General features: G+C 37.0%; 1 protein-coding gene and 1 long non-coding RNA gene across 2 annotated transcripts in view; both read left to right on the forward strand.

Moving 5' to 3' along the window:
* The window catches only part of GUCY1A2 (guanylate cyclase 1 soluble subunit alpha 2), a 430508-nt gene that overhangs the window by 160753 nt on the left and 251590 nt on the right, over window positions 1-18165 (forward strand). The window lies entirely within an intron of this gene.
* Window positions 2790-5475, forward strand: LOC126078729 (uncharacterized). The gene is made up of 3 exons (XR_007518147.1): window positions 2790-4387; window positions 4429-4510; window positions 4798-5475. It is a non-coding gene; the product is annotated as an uncharacterized LOC126078729 (long non-coding RNA).

Raw genomic sequence — 18165 nt, forward strand, 5'->3', positions numbered from 1 at the left:
TAATGATGTACTCATCCTCTATTTTGTGATCATCCTCCATTTTTTGCATAACACCAATTTTGCATAATGACCAGGTCTTTGGAACTTAATGATGTCAATAAGTGAGGAGAGGGTATATTTAGTTTGTAATAGGTTTTGGACTTAAATAAAACCTGGGCCTGGTCTAAATGTGGGGAAGAAATTTTGTCTTTTATTTATATTTCTTTAACACTTACCTAAGTGCTTAGAACATATGAAGAGAATGGATTATTGGATAGGTGTTATACATTTTAAGGCAACCAAGGAAAACCCTTCAAATCAAAATTAATTTACATAAATATTGAAAACATTCTGAAAATGATTTTGAAGTGCCTCTGAAAGAGTAAATCTGGCAGACTTTTCCAAAGGCTTTTAAGAAAACTTCTGAGTCCCTGGGATAAAGATGTTTAATAGGAAAATAATTGATTACCCATTCTAAACATTTAATCAACATAATGGAGTATTAAGGTAACATTATAGGAATTTTAACTCTGGTGTTATCTTTGTAAGCAAGGAAAGCAGTGAAAATGTTTTACCATAAACGCGTTCAGGATGTTACTTATCCCCATTTGGGTGAGATGCAGGTGATGACACATTGTACTCTAAATTGTGGGATAATGCCTCTGCTTTGTCCTGAAGAAGGTGTAGATCTTGGATATACTCATACATAAAACACAGGATGGTGATAATGGATTATAGGAGTGGGAACCAGTGACAAAGAAGAGAGAATAAATAACTGAATGAATGGAACAGTGATCAGGCATCTGCACTTTACTTAGCTTAAAAAAAAAAAAAAGACTTCTTTTGATCAGTGGTTCTGGCTTTGTGGCTGCTATTAAATAAGTTTGGTTGCTTAGAAAGAACCTTGGGCTAAATTGTGATAATTACTAGAGATCTGATAATTTTCTGTTTAGTAATTCTGAGTATAATTCTGATTATTTCAGTTTCATTATTTAGCCATAGTTTGTGATATAACAAAGGGCTAGAAGCTGGATTGGAAAAATGTTTCTTATTCTCTAAGAAAATTTTCCATATCAGTTATGTTATCAAGAAGTTCTTAATATTATTATCTGGATATTATGAAATGATATGTATTTTCACAAGAAGACTTGCAATTATAGACAATTTTACCCAATTTTGAGACCATTCTATCATTTGATGTAAGTTACAAAAGAGTTCATATACTTCACAGAAATTCCTTTGTCATTTTTGAGCACAGCCCTCCCTGCCCCCTGGCAATACTCTTTTGTCTTTTGCTATTTAGATGACAATAGACACACAGGATTTTTAGTTAAAAAATGAATATCTGTTTTATTGCTGTCTAGCAATCTCAAACTAAATAGGACAGTCATAAAAATCTGGCTTCCTTTTGAATGGTTACTTACAGATTGACCAGGGCCTGAGGACTATGATGGTTTAAATTGAACCCTGACTAAAGATTCATAGTTTTGTGTATAAAGGAAGTTTTGTTCTGGTTAAGTCAAAATTGATTGGGGGAAAATTACAGGAAACAAATAGTTATTTGGTGTGAAAACCTGAAATGTACTAGACTCCAAGGGAAATCCTATAGGGTTATTGTTGGCCTTGCTTTTATGTTTTGGTGCAATATAATTCCGTAATGGGACATGTAAAGTTGAAATGTAATGCAAAGAAATTTCTTATCATTGTTTTTCTAGAGACAGTTCAGCAAGGGTCAAATTTAGATTGAATCAAGATAGACAGGGAATGCAATTGAACTGAGAAAATTGGATATGGCCAGACAGAATTAGAGAACAGTAGAATGGAATTGACTTGGGCTGTGAAAAGCTTCAGAAATACAAAAATTTTCATTGTTTCAGAGGATGTAATTATTGCTAAATAATATTTACTTGGTGCCCTCCTGTGCTCGAGACTTTGGCAATGCCTATTTAATATTCCACGGATTCATTTGTTATTCTTTTAAAATTTATACTCTGAAGAATAAAATCTAAGTTTGAGGACAGAATAAGTAATTGGACATAAGTTTGAAGAGGGGTTAGGGTTCTTACTATACCTGAACAGGTTTTGTAGGACATTGTTTCATACCAAGAGACATGTAAAAGCTTTCAGTATTATAATACAATACTGGTACTACTGGATGACCAGAGCAGTCTGGGGCTACTGCCATGGTTTGTGCTAAGGTGCCAGCAGTTTTAGCCTTCATAGCTTTTGCAAGATCCTTGAAAATGTCAACACAGTGAAAAGGCAAATAATATCTTAGTATTGTGAAAATAGTTGTGACCTTGTGGAGTCCTTGAAATGATCTCAGGGACTCCCAGGGACCTGAGGACCGTACTCTAAGTATTGAAGGTCTAATTCTAGTCTATTCAAGAAGAAGTGGCATAACCTTCTTGATCATGAAAATGCGACTGTCTTGTTGGAAAAGTCCCTAAATTCCATAGCACTGGGAACATATATTTTCCTTAATGCTAAAATTTCCAGTTTCCTACTTTAAAAGAGTTTCAGTAGTTTTTCAAAAAATAATTACTTACACTTTTTTTTTTTTTACTGAGGAGAAGCGTAAACAGTTTTTTTTTTAATGGTAATGAAAACAAGTTTTATACATTTTTTTTAAAAATGCACCTGGCATTCATATAGAAATCGTGTGGGAAACTACACAAAAAAACTGGAGATACATAAGATTTTTAAAAAATTACTCAGAAAAGGAGCTTATGCTTAGAAACATCAAAGAATATTCAGATTTACTATAGATATTATGTACTTTCTTGAGTATAAATATTTTGATATTAGCTTCTTTGGTTAATTAAGCTTATAGATTAATAGTTACGTTTACTTTTGTTATAACACTTTGGCAGTTACCAGATACCATACATTGATTGACCTCATATATCAGGGATTCTTAATCTAGGGCCTCTGGAAACGTCTGCCTTATTAGTATGCAAATTTTGGTAGACAGTTCCTTTTTCTGGGGTGAAGAGTCATCATATTCTCGAAAGAATTTTTAGAAATACTTAGTCCCAATTAGTCTGCATTTAAAGAAATGACTGCAAGTACTGTATTTCAATTTTCTAGAAGGAAAAGTATGATTTTTAGCATAGGATAGACTAAATGACTGGTTGCTTAAATCTTCTCTCTGTAGCTGTTGTTTTGGCATTATGTAGACAGAGCCCAAGTCCTTAATTAAGTCTGAATTAATTTACAATACATGAAATTCGCCCACATTTGTTCTATTTATTTCTCCATGGAAACAGCATGCTTTGGGCTGCTACTAAATTTCCCACCTGCAGGACATTTCAACTTTTATATTTAGCAGTATGTTCTTCTAGATTATACTGTTTTGTTTAAACTCTTTCTGGAAATGTAGTAAAGTTTAATGTTTTTTAAAAAATGCATTTTGAAAGAGGTTTTCATTGCATAGGTTGATTTTCTTGCCATCACACATTCCAGTGTGTTTTGTTTGTTTGTTTTTCAGGTGCTATTTCTTAGAATCTTTTTATTGAAAAAAATACTACCATTTGGGGGGTATCCTCCTCACAAAGTGTTTCCTTTGTATATATTCCACCATACATTTTTAAAGTATATATCTCATGTTGTAATTTACTCTCTTCTACTTCAGTGGGGATGACACTCATATTTGGCTTAGAGTTTAGGGGTATTAAGTGAAGGGAATAAGCAAAATAAATGAATAGAATTTGTTGACTATTTCTACCCTCAAATATTGAAGTGTTTTTTCGCCCCAAACACCAAATTTTTTGTTGTTTATTCAGTTACATTTTGAACATTTTGAATTCAGACAAATGCCTTTAGCCAACAGGTTTTTGATTAAGTGATTTCAAATAAATAAGTGGTGCTCACCATTGTTAAAGCCCTTCTGGCTTGGTCAGAAATTAAGTCATATTCTTGATGCTAATTCCCTGGGGCTACAGAAAAGTTCTTGAATGATGTTGCAAGATTATTTGTATGATTTGGTTGTACTTAGTAGTCCCTGGGTGGTACAAAGAGTTAATGAGCTCAACTGCTAACCAAAAGGTTGGAAACTGGAATCCACCTAGAAGCGCCTCAGAAGAAAGGCCTGGTGATCTATTTCTGAGAAATCAGCTATTGAAAATCCTGTGGAACACAGCTCTACTCTGATACACGTGAGGGCGTCACGAGACAACACAGCTCTACTGTGATACACGTGAGGGCGTCACGAGACAACACAGCTCTACTGTGATACACGTGAGGGCGTCACGAGACAGCACAGCTCTACTGTGATACACGTGAGGGCGTCACGAGACAGCACAGCTCTACTCTGATACACGTGAGGGCGTCACGAGACAGCACAGCTCTACTCTGATACACGTGAGGGCGTCACGAGACAGCACAGCTCTACTCTGATACACGTGAGGTCGTCACGAGACAGCACAGCTCTACTCTGATACACGTGAGGGCGTCACGAGACAGCACAGCTCTACTCTGATACACGTGAGGGCGTCACGAGACAGCACAGCTCTACTCTGATACACGTGAGGTTGTCACGAGACAGCACCGCTCTACTCTGATACACGTGAGGGCGTCACGAGACAACACAGCTCTACTCTGATACACGTGAGGTCGTCACGAGACAACGCAGCTCTACTCTGATACACGTGAGGGCGTCACGAGACAACGCAGCTCTACTCTGATGCACGTGAGGGCGTCACGAGACAGCGCAGCTCTACTCTGATGCACGTGAGATCGTCACGAGACAGCACAGCTCTACTCTGATACACGTGAGGACGTCACGAGACAGCACAGCTCTACTCTGATGCACGTGAGGACGTCACGAGACAGCACAGCTCTACTCTGATGCACGTGAGGGCGTCACGAGACAGCACAGCTCTACTCTGATGCACGTGAGGGCGTCATGAGACAGCACAGCTCTACTCTGATGCACGTGAGGGCGTCACGAGACAACACAGCTCTACTCTGATGCACGTGAGGTCGTCACGAGACAACACAGCTCTACTCTGATGCACGTGAGGGCGTCATGAGACAGCACAGCTCTACTCTGATGCACATGAGGGCGTCATGAGACACAGTTGACTTTATGCCAGCTGGTTGTTGGGGTTGTACTTGTGGTGTTGGACATAACATATCCCTTTGAAGTGCTGCTTAAATTTTTTCCTGATATTTTCTAGAAAGAAACGTTTTATAAATGAACATCATTCTTTGCAGGGAACTTTTTTTTTTAATGTAAATGTTCCTTTACAAAGAAGCGTTTCTGCCCCACTTTCTTAGTTGCTACCCAAATCATGGAGTAGTGATCTAAACGCAGTTCTTTAATTTCCTAATTGAAAATTCAAGGAAATATTAATTCTCAGGGTTGAAAGGGACATTAAGAGTCATCTTGTATATAAAATGATGATGTCACTCATTGTGTACTGAATTTAAATTTCTTTCGAACTTCAATGGTTTTCTAAAAAAAAACCATTCTAGACATTTGATAATTTTAATGCAAACATTACCACTAGACTTCAATATAGTTTTGCAGTTAATTTTTTGCACACTTTTTTTTTTTTTTTACTGGAAGAAGGCAACAAATGCCCTTTTTTGAACAATCTTTATTGGAAGAGAGAAATAAAAGAAAAATTTGAGCATCATTTACTAAAAGAGAGAAAAATAATGTATAATTTATTTTTTAAATATTGTTTACTGAAGAAGGAAATAGGTTAAATAAACTTGGAAATGCCTGTGGGCAGGATGCTGGGACTAGCTAAGTTGAAATAAGCTTTAAGAACCATGGTAGGAGGAAGCACAAATTTCAGGACTGGGACATTGGAAAAGTCTTTGGGATAGTAAACTAATGTCAATTAAAAAAGGATGATAGCAATTTTAGTATGCTCTCAGTCCTGTAAGTATAAAAAGTTCTATTATAAGATGTGCAGGGTTATGACTGTAGACCCAAAATATGGAAGAAGATCTGAAAATGGGAGATAGTATTAGTCAGGGAAAAATATCCCTAAATTTGAAGTCTATTATTTGTCACCTCAGACAAGCCTATATACTACCAAGAAACCATTGGAAACAAAATAAATAATTTTTAAAGCCACTATTTACAACAGGTGGTGTAGTGGCTAAGTGCTACAGCTGCTAACCAAGAGGTCAGCAGTTCGAATCTGCCAGGCACTCCTTGGAAACTCTATGGGGCAGTTCTACTCTACCCTATCGGGTTGCTGTGAGTCAGAATTGACTCACGGCACTGGGTTTGTTTTTTTTTTTAATATACAATAACATCAAATAACATAAAATACCTAGGAAAAAAATTAACAGATGTCCCAGTCCTGTATACTCAAAACTACAAAACTTTCCTGAGAGAAATTAAAGACTTAAATAAATGGTGAAGTATACAATTTTCATGGATTTGAAAACTCACTATTATTGATACGTTGGGAGAATTCAGTGCATCCTAATCAAAATTTGCATCCCAATCAAAATTCAAATGCTTTTTTGGGTAGAATCTGCTGATTCAAAATTTATATGAAAATGAAAAATGCCTAAAATAGCCGTGGCATTCTTGAAGGAAAATAAAGACATTGGAGATTATACAGTATTTCAAGACTTATTATAAAGTTGCAGTAATTAATACAGTGTGGTATTGGCATAGAATAGGAAAATAGATTAATAAATAGAGAGCTCATGAGTAGACCCAAATATATATTGGAATTTTGACAGAGGTACCAAAACAACTCAATAAGAAGTAGAAGGACTTTACATTAGGTGGTTCTGCAGTAACTGGATTTTAGATAGAAAAGTGGGACCTTGACACTTACCTTATACAAAACAAAAAGTAATCCAAGGTGGATCACACACTTATGTGTAAAAGCTAAAATTATGAATTTTATAGAAGAAAACAGAATATCTTCATGATCTTAATGAAGGAAAAAGAAATTAAGCAGAGCATTGTAAGCGCTAACAATATAAAAAATTAAAAATGGAGCTTCATCAAAATTAAAACATCTCATCAATAGATACTGTTAAGAAAGAGAAAAGGACTTGGAGTAAATATTTGCAATACATGTATCTGACAAAGCACTTATATCCAGAATATGCAAAGAGTTCCTATAACTCAATAAAAAGTCAACCAACCCACTTAAAATATGGTCAAAATTCTTATCAGACATTTTTGTAAAATGGCTAAAAAGTATTGAAAATGATGCTAACATCACTGTCTTCAGGGAAATGTAAATTAACACCACAATGACATACCACTAATGAGGAAGGCTAACTATAGTGGATGTTGGCAAGAACGAGGCGTAATTGGAACTCTTATACTTTGCTTGTGGGACTATAATTAGAGCAACCACTTTGAAAAACTGTTTGGCAATTGCTAATAATGTTAAACATACTCTTACCTTATGACATAATATTTTCATTAATGGGTGTATACCCAAGGGAAATAAGCACAAATGTTCATAAAAATATTTGTTTAGGAATGTTCCTCACAACTTTATTAATAATTGTTGAAAACTGGAAACACCCCAAATGACTTGCAGTAGATTACAACATCATAATGTTCTCTTCTTACATTTTATCATCTATCATTCCTAAATGATGGAACCTTAGTGGTTACTCTAGGCTTCAAGAGCCACTTGGACCTGAAGTCTGAAGTTTTTCAAGTAGTATTTTATGCAATGTTTATGCAGTACCTAGGGTTGTAAAGAGTGGGGGAAGCGATGGGTTCTGTGGTAGAATTCTATCCTGGTGGCGTAGTGGTTAAGAGCTATGGCTGCTAACCAAAAGGTCGGCGGTTCGAATCCACCAGGTGTCCCTTGAAAACTCTACGAGGCAGTTCTACTCCGTCCTGTAGGGTCGCTATGAGTTGGAATTGACTTGACAGCAATGGGTTTATCTTTTTTGGTTTTATGCAGGAGTTGGTAGTGACTCCTAACTACAAGAACAAGAATGCAACTAACAAGAACAAGAATGCAGGAGACCGGGGTTTGATTCCTTGCAATGTTCCTTATGTGCAGCCACCACCTGTCTGTCACTGGAGGCTTGTGTGTTGCTAAGATGCTGAATACGATCACAATGATCAGATCTATAACTGATCATAGGGATGGCACAGGACTGGGCAGTATTTCAGTCTCTTGTCCATGGGGCTACCATGAATCAATGGCAACTGACAACAACAATAAGGCTGTGAAGACCGTAGTTACCTGTTAGATGGTGTTGTAGGTGACTCAACTAGATAAAGCTTTGTATGAAAATGATTGGATAGCATAACCTCTAGGTGGGGCTATTCTATGGCCATCAAGGAATATATCCTGAAGTGTGGGAGGTTAAAATCATGAACCATCCCCTACAGAAGGAAATTAGAATCTTGAACTGCCTAGAGAGTTGAGTATAGAGAAGCAATAAATGGGCATACACTGAGTCTTCTAGAGAGCTCAGGCTTCAGGTGGAAGGAGTGGAGAGAAGTCGGCCAAAGAGCCAGAATGAGTATTCTGAAGAGTATCAGCAGAACAAGAAAGAGTTGTATTTCTGGTGTCATCCTGGCATTATTATTAGGTGATGAGAATGAGAGACATAATAAAGGAGAAGTTACTGGATTTAGCTAGGTGTAGGTTGCTGGTTATGCAAACAGCCACAAGTACATATAAAACTAGAGAAACATTTAGTGGAGAGTTGGTTTTAATGAAATTAAGTTTATTAGGTATAGATAATAAATTCGTGGATTTTCACCTTAAAGACAGAAAAAAAAAATAGAATGGCAGATGAATGAGCAATAGAAATCAGGTGACATTACATCATTGCTCAACTGGATGATTAAAATCAGAAGGGAAGGCAGCCTGGGGCAGGTGAATTTGATGAATTAGGCGATGATATTAGAGTACACTGTACAATGGAAATGGATACCCTGATGGTGTAGTAGTTAAGAGCTACGGCTGCTAACCTACAGGTCGACAGTTGGAGTCTACCAGGCCCTCCTTGGAAACTCTGTGGGGTAGTTTTTCTCTGTCCTCTAGGGTCACTATGAGTCAGAATCAACTTGATGACAATGGGTTTATATAATAGAAACAGTATTGGCATATAATTAGGGTTGCATCATTTTATGTTAGCAGACTGAGAGGCTGAGAAGGCACAATATTTTTATTTAAATAGGATGTGGTCTTAGTGTGGAAGTGGTTGGAAACCTTGCGTTTTTTTGATAGCTACTTTTCTATTACAAATTTAAAAGTAAGCCTTAAAGAACCCTCTGAAAAGACATTAAATTTCAAAGCACTAAAATAAAATATGTTTTGTCACACTGAAGAAGTTTTGGTGGCAATACAGGGTTCTGTTTCTTTTAACACATTTCAGCAAGTGTGTAAAACCACATGTATAAGATGTCATTACTTGATACTATGAAATGACTGGAACTTTACTGGACAGCAGGAGGTGAAACAGCTAACACGTATAATAGTTTTGCAGACACCTCCAGAGAATTCACAATAAAAAACAACAACAAATTTTAGCACTTGGATAAAATAGAATCATTTGAGTTTCATCTTTGCTTTATAAATTTCTTCAAGTTCGAAAGGTCCAATAATAAATGTGTTAGTACTGGATTTTTCCTTACTGAAGAATTGAGCTGTGAAACAGTAGAAATAGATTTCGAAATGCCTGAGCATTGAGGTGTTACCATATGGGTTAGATTTAGGCAAATCTGAGACTAGGAAACGAAGATTCTGCCTCTCTCTCGAAGATACAGTCTATTTCATGACCAAGTCATTTATTTTTCGTCATTTCATTTGTCCTCTGTAAGCATCTTCCTTCATGATTTGTCTGGGCCTTTTTAAACACATGAAAGCTCATCTGGCAGAAAATAAAAATAAAGATACTGAAAATACTGCATTTAACCTTATGGGAAACTTGTAATTATCTCTGAGAGGCAGAGTTAAAGTACATTTTATCCTTGAGAATATTGTTCAATGACTTCATACTAGCAACATGAAAAAAGGACAGAAAAACTTCAAAGCTAGAGTATGGGAATGAAAAGATATTGCATGGATTCCAGTTTGCCTTTACTACATGTTTGTAATGAAGAGATGCAGCTCAGTTCGTCTAATTTCTTTTTACCTGATGGACCATTTTGGAGGGTTTGCTTTTCTTCTTTTTTTTTTTAATAGAGATAAAAAAACAAAACAAAGCAAAAAACACCAAACCGATTGCTTTTGAGTCAATGCTAACTCGTTGCAACCCTATGTGCTTCAGAATAGAACAGTGCTCCATAGGGCTTTCAAGGGCGTAGCCTTTCAGAAGCAGATTGCTGGCTCTTTCTTCCCAGGTGCTTCTGGGTGGGTTTGAACTGCCAACCTTTTGGTTAGTAGAATACTTAACCATTTGTGCCACCCAGGATTCTGTTAATAAAGAGTACTGGATTTAAAAAACAGCCTTCTAAGTTGTGCCTTGGAAGAGGATTTTTCTTGCTGTGCTTTGAATGGCCATTTTGTGCTATCTGTAGGCCTTCCTGTCCCCAACAAGTCTTAAAAGAATTGGTTGTTCTAAAGTAGAGAATGGGCCAAAGAAGGAGGATACATCAAGATGCCTAACTGGAAAGGAAATCAATTGCTTTTCCAATGAAATGGACTTTTCTAACTATTCATATGGGACACGCAAACAATTGCCATAGCCTTGCTATCCAGCAATCCAGAATGATGAATTAGGTATTTACTAAATCATTATACTCATTGTGATACAAACACCTGTTGGCTATACAGAAAAAGTATGATCCTTAGAAGAAAACAGAAGGCAAGGGAGATGAAAACAATCGTGCCGCTTTCCCAACAGTGTGTGAAGGTGAATTTCTCATTCAAAGTCTGTGAAATAAAAGTAGGCTGCTCATTCAGAATCATTTTTAGTTCTAATATCTTTAAAACACCTTGTCAGACAACTTCAGTACCGAGACACAGGTGATTCTTCACTTTTTCACTTCAAAGAGGGGCCTTCTAAAGCAACTTTTGAAGTAATTTAGCCAGAATCACTGTGGTAATAACCTTCAGAGACTGATAAAGAGCTAAATAGGACTCTGACTCTACTGGCCAAAGTTATGAAGATGACATTATAAATTGCAGTAGTTGACAATCTCTAGTGTAATAATGGGAATATAAGGTTAGAACTACTTCTGACCTGAGAGACCTAATTCCAGAGCTTTAACTCACATGCGGTACCATTGGAAATTTGAGAGAGGAGAAATTACCTACTTTAGTTTTGATGCTGATCACTTAGCCCAAAAGTCCTCATCTCTGTCACAGGCTCCTCTATCAGTCACCTTAACGCACTAAGGATGAAGGGTATAGATTTGTAATGCTGTCATAAAGCATGGGTATAAGACTTTCTTCCCACCAGTAGCACCTGGAATTAAGAACAAATAATTAATTTAAACCAGGGATAAGAATTTTCTGGTTTGGTGTGACTCAAAATAATGTTGAGAGGGATGAGGGAATTAATAGTGCAAGTGACAGAGTAATTGAAATGATTGGCACGCTGCCCAAGCTGGGTAGGGAAGGAAGTGAAACAGGCAGGGACTTGATGGCTGGAAAAACAGCATGAATCAAGGCACTGGACATTTTAGTGTATGTTTAGCAGCTGAGAGTGAGTAGGAGACATTGCATTTTTGGATGAGAAAGATGGATTTAAGATTTTGAGATATAAGATATCCCTGTCCCTGGATGATACTGTCTAAATTGAGGCCATGTAAGTGGCGAGAGGAAGGTCAATGAAATGTCAGTGAACCATGATGACGTGGTTCAGAATGGGTCATCTGATTGAGTACTGAATAGTGTAGACTTCCAGTATACTAATTATTTAGTTAATCATTTACTGAACATCTGTACAAGGAGTTGTTAGTTGCCACTGAGTTGATTCCAACTCCTGGCGACCCCATGTGTTACAGAGTGGAACTGTTCTGTAAGATTTTCACCTTAATGGAAGCAGATCATCAGGCCTTTTCTTTTGCAGTACCTCTAGGTGGGTTTGAACTGCCAGCCTTTAGATTAGCAATCATTTTTTCTGCCACTCAGGGACCGTACAGGGCATTAGAAATTAAAATAAATGGAAAACATACTATCCATGCCCTCTAGGATTGGGGTTGGCAGATTAAAAAAAAAATCAATTACAGTATATGTGATGGCTATAATAGATGTAAGACAGTGCCTGCTCTTTAGTAGGTAATCAATAAATATTTGCAAAATGAATAAATACACACATGAAGTCCTAAGGAACAATGAAGGAGCTGACCTAGTAAGAACAACAGGAGAGTGTGGAAGAATGTCATGGAAAACTCCCAGAGGAGATAAGATTGGAGCTAAATTTTGAAGGCTAGTTAGCCATCAGCAAGCTAGATTGTAGGGGCTAGAGTGAAACATTCCAAGCAGAAGACAAAAGTGCCTCTCTGTGCAAAGGCAGAGGGCAACATAAGACTGGAATATAGGATCCACGATGGGGAGGGGAGGACTGTATCCCGTGTGTGCGGTGGTTAAGAGCTCAGCTGCTCCTTAGAAAATCTATGGGGCAGTTCTACTCTGTCCTGTAAGGTCCCTGTGGGTTGGAATTGACTGAACGGTAACAGGTTTGGTTTTGGTATGCCCTGTTAAGGTATTTGGACTTTGTTCTTAAGGCAGAAGAGAGCCATGGGAGGACCTTAAGATGAGATGCCATAACATCGAATAGAGAATTAGAATTTCTAATGAACATTTTGTTGGCAGTGTGGAGACTGTATTGGAGAGGGCCATTCTGTAGGCTGTTGCCATGTTTGAATGTCTGTCCTATTAGACAGTTGTATAGTCACAGGATTTTGTTTTTGTTTTACTTCAAATTAAGTACATACAAATAAATATGTACTTATATGTATATATTTGTACTTGTGTTTATAAATTGTTGTGCATATAAATGTAGATAACATAAACAAAACTATCTATTTATATATGTGTGTGTGTGTGTATGGAGACCCCGGTGGCACAACAGTTAAGCACTCAGCTGTTATCCTAAAGGCTAACGGTTCAAACCCACCCGGAGGCTCCACTGGAGAAAGACCTGGTAATCTGCTTCCACAAAAACTACAGCCTGGAAAACCCTCTGGGGCAGTTCTGCTCTGTCACAAGGGGGCACTATAGGTTGGAATCAACTCAACGGCCCCCATACATAGAGTATACATACATATACATACGTAAGTACATGTATATAAACGAAACCCATTGCCGTTGAGTCACTTCCAACTCATAGCTACCCCATAGAACAGAGTAGAACTGCCCCATAGGGTCCCAAGGAGTGGCTGGTGGATTTGAACCCGGACCTCCTTTTGGTTAGCACCCAAATGCTTAACCACTGAGCCACCAGGGCTCCATATATACATATACACATACATATACACATGTATGTGTATATATATGTATTCCTAAAGAGTTAGAATTGACTTGATGGCAATGGGTTTTTTTTTTTATGTATGTATAGTGTCCCTGTAAGATTAGGTTTGTTTGTAATTAAAGACACCAAATAACAGAAGCTTATTTTTCTTTCACTTGAAAAATATGTAAAAGTCCAGAGATAGTAATTGTGTGTCAGGATCCCAGGCATCCTTTTTTTTTTTTTTTTTAGCTTTAGTCTCCTCAGCACATAGGTTATTCCTCAGGGCCCGGAATGTCTGCTTGAGCTCCAGACTCATATACACGTTCTGAATAACAGGAAGAAGAAAAGGATGGAAGAAATGGATACCCTTTGTTTTCAAAACTCTTTTACTCTAAGGGCACATTCATACACAGGGAAGAATTTAGTAAAAGAAAATCTCTTAGCTGCGAGAGAGGCTATAAAACATTACGTGTTCTGGATGATGATGTGTACAGTTAGCAATGGTGGGTCTCGTATGAGGAAGAAGGGTAGAAGGCATACGGCATGCAAATCCGTTTCTGTCACATGCAAGTGGTTAGATTTCCCCCCCGCCAGTAATTTTATCTAGAGAATATGTGAGTGTTTGTTTTTGTAGCTGGAATTTTCTTAGATGTTCTTCCAGTGGCCAATATTAAAATTTTATAAGTAAAATAGTTTTTCAAAATGATTATACTTATGTAGTTGGCTTGCTGTATATTACATATGATAATTATAATAAGTTGCATTGGTGTAGCGCTTTTGAAATTTTACAAAGTACATCCATACCTATTACGATACATAATCTATATAGCATTTTTAAGGTAAGTAAGATGGTGATGCTATCCTCATTTTATAACTGGGGAAATGAAATTATGTGGTTTGATGCTGAAACTGAGATTAATGTTCATTGACCCCTTAATCTAGTGTTATTAATGAAGGAGAATAATGGCATGGATTTTTGAGAAGAGAGGATAATTAGAAAATAATTTATATTTTAGTTTGAAAGAACATTTGCTAATGGACATGACATTCTTGTCAACTGCTTGAAAACTTAGCTTTCCAGAATCTATTTTCACCTATCATTTACCTGAGTAGTGGTATCTTGGCCATGGTCAAGGACATGCCATTTTCTCATAGATGTGACTGTTTCTTTCTCCCAGTAGGAGAACCACTGTTTGGTGTTGCTCAGTTAATGTCACTATGATGAAGACGTTTACTTAAGAAACATTTCCCTTCAATTACAACACACAACCTTATTTACATATTAATTGTTTTTGACATGTTCCCTGTACAAAATAATTCGGGAATCCAAGTATTTTTGTTTTACTACAATATTACTTTGTAAAAACAGTACCTTGTGGTAAGTGTTATTACCATAAAGTCAAAATGAAGCAAAACGCCTTCAATAACTGACCCAAATCATGGTGTTTTTAGCTGATGATACCACATATTGCTCAAGAGGATGTAGTTTATAATTTCTATGCTAGTGGCCATTCCAAGCAATACGAAGTGTTTTTAAACCTATTATATGTGTGGGTAAACTTTCTGGGTCTTAAAAATAGCAAAGGAGAAAGAAAGCTATTGAGTCACTGACTGGGGCCAGGAGGTGAGCCACCTCTTTTGAAAAGACTGAATGTTTAGCTAAAAACCCAACTGATATTGTTGAAATTTTTAACTTTCATTTTATCAGGAACCAAACCGTCACCACAAATCAGAGTCTAAAACAAGATAATCAGGCATGAAGTTTCTTTGTTTTAAAATGGGTTTTATATTGGAGAGACAGGTGTACAGCTCCTCGCTAACACTAGTAACCTCCATGGACATTTTTCAGTCCTCATCCACTTCTCTGTTGAGCGACATTGTTGTGGTTGTGTACCATCGAGTCAATTCCGACTCACAGCAACGCTACAGGACAGAGCAGAGCTGCCCATAGGGTTTCCAAGGCTGTGACTTCACAGAAGCTGACTGCCATATCTTTTTCCCATGGAGCAGCTGGTGGGGTTTGAACCGCTGACCTATCGGTTAGCAGCCAAGTGCTTAACCACTGTGTCACCAAGGCTCATCAGCACCATTAACTGTTATTAAATACTCTCTCCACTTGAAACACTTTCTTCCTGTGGTTTCTGTAACTTTATACTCCCTCGTTTCTCTTTTTAAAAACATTGCCTGTTCCTTCTTGGTTTCCTCTATAGGGTCATTCTTGTCCACCCAGCCATTGGATGTGGCCTGTTTCTAGGCCTTCCCTTCCTCTTCTCCCCCCGACTCCCAAACACCCTTTCCTTTTCCCCACCCCCACTCCTGACCTCAGAGCAATTGTACATGCTATGCTCTTTGCCTTTGTTCAGATATTTACCTGGTTAACTCCTATTAGTCTTATAAATTTTAAATTTAATCATCACTTCTTTAGGGAAGCCTTCCCTGATTGCCGATTAATAAAATCGGCTGTTATAGTTTCTCATAGCATCATTCAGCTGTTCTTAGAGCATAGTAACAGCCATGCTGTTTTTCTCACACATTTATCCCCAGCGTGTCACATAATAAGTGCACAATGAATATTTGTAAATGAATGAATAGTGCATTTCCGTGAGCATAAATAGTACATTATGGAAATATTTATTGCATAAGATGTGCAAGTGAATATAAATATATCCAGAAATCGCTTTACTTTTAGCTGAATTGAGATTTAAGAACATTCAAAAAATGAAAGGTGAATGTCGAATGATCAAGTTTCCAGGATGCGACGTGGGCTTTGTTCTGAGCGCTGGGGGAATTTAAAAGATGGTATTGAAGACACAGAACAGCATGAATACAAATGGTTAGTAATGTCACTTTAATCCTCTTCAATAATAATTTGCTTTCTGTGGATATCTTTAATATGTAATATTGAAGGCAAATATAATTTTTCTTTATCCAAACACAGACTTGTATACACAGAGAAGATGACATAGAGATATTGAAAAGTTGGCCAGTTAGCTAAATACAAAAAGCAAAAACCAAACTTGTTGCTGTTGAGTCATTTCTGACTCATAGAGACCCTATGCTGATCCCTAAATATTTAGTTTTCATGTGTTTCTCTGATGAGAATCCAAGTAATTGAACGAGTACTTGTGGGACTTCTAACGTGTGAGTTTTATATGTTTGGGGGTCAGAAATGGTAAAATCTTAATATCAAATCTCTAATCAGCATGCAAGTAGAAGATAGGCATTAAACTTCATATATTTTCATTACCAAGAATATGATTTATTTTCCTCTAGAGATAAAATTTATTCTTCTGTGATAAACTGTGATGTCAATAAATGCATGTTTTTGATTTGTGTAATTCTATATGAAATAGTAGTGGAAAAATTGCAGATAATGTCAAATGAGAACAGCCATGCTCAGCCTTAGGTTGAGTAGCTTCTCTGGTGAATTAAATTTGTAAAGTTCGTTATAAATGCTTTGTATCTCTTTCCACTAGATATTTTAAATCATGTAGCACAAATTTCACCTTCCTCTGGCCTTTGGGAAACAGTAATCTAGTAATTTTTCCAACAATTGTTTCCCTTCCTTTTCCTCTCCCCTCCCCTGACCCTTTTCAGTTGCTTGTTATAAATCATGACTTTATTAAATTCTCATAAGGACATTTTGGAATCTAGAGCTATTAGGGAAACATGAAGCACAGAGTTGGCAATTATCTGAATAATTTGATTCCTGTAAAATTCCATTTTGAACAACGTAAGTCCTATCAAACTCTCACTGTGTCTTCCCATTAGCAGGCCAACATCTCCATCAGTCTCTTTGAGTAAATGCTTTGGCCACTTGGGTGAGGGTGATAGGTCTTAAAATTTCCCTTTTTTTTTATGTATTACGTATTGAAATGGTGAGTGAAAAAGCTGAGTCAGCTTCTCTTTTCCTGTGATGGAAGGAAAGAAACAAAGACAAGAAGGAAGGGAGGGAAGGAGAAAGGAAGGGGAAAAAGTGCCTTGAGAAAATTGCTGTTGGAGTGAAAGTTGGTCCTCATGCTGGGTGCCTTTCCATTGATAGAGCAAAGTCTGGGGGATATTCTGAAGGAGCTTCTGATGGATGCCTTCACATATTTTGTGAGACATTTTTATCAGCACTACTCATTTCCATGAATTATATAATAATATATAGCATATCCACTTAGTGATTATTATTTCAAAAATCCTATAGAACAAAGTATGTGTTCATGTAGAAGATAATTAAATCAATAAAACGGATATTCTGGAAATTTTGAAGAATTCTTTATAATTAGTTGCAATAGAGCTTTCACTGTTAATTTCCTTGATTTACTTACTATTGAAAGTACTGTGAGTTACCTTTGGAGAGAAGAGGCAGGGGAATGCAGTCTGGGAGGGGGCGTCTAAGAGGCTTCAGCCATATTGGCAAGATTTTCTTCTTTAGGTAGATGGTAGTTATTCATTGTCTTATTCCTTTTTATATGTAATAAATTTTAGAAAGAATATTGCAGTGTAAGGCAGAGTTAATAGACCCTCGTTTTGTGAATTTGAGCTAGCAAGTTGTATAATCTTTCTGGGTCTTAGTGAACTTTCTATAGAAAACAAAAATAAACACGGTAGTTCCTGAAGTCAGAGGTTGACTCAGGTATGGTCATCTTTTGAAAACTACTCCAGTTTGTAATTCATTCATTCATCCTTTGAACATTAATAGAGTGGCTAATATTTACATACAGCTGATCTCATATGTTACTATGTTTCGTATGTGCATAAAGTTATAAGACTTCCAACATTCAAAAGGTAGGGACATTTTCTAGAATCCAGTGTAATTGGAAGTGAAAG

This window comes from Elephas maximus, chromosome 7, assembly GCF_024166365.1.
Source record: "Elephas maximus indicus isolate mEleMax1 chromosome 7, mEleMax1 primary haplotype, whole genome shotgun sequence".
NCBI lineage: Eukaryota > Metazoa > Chordata > Mammalia > Proboscidea > Elephantidae > Elephas > Elephas maximus.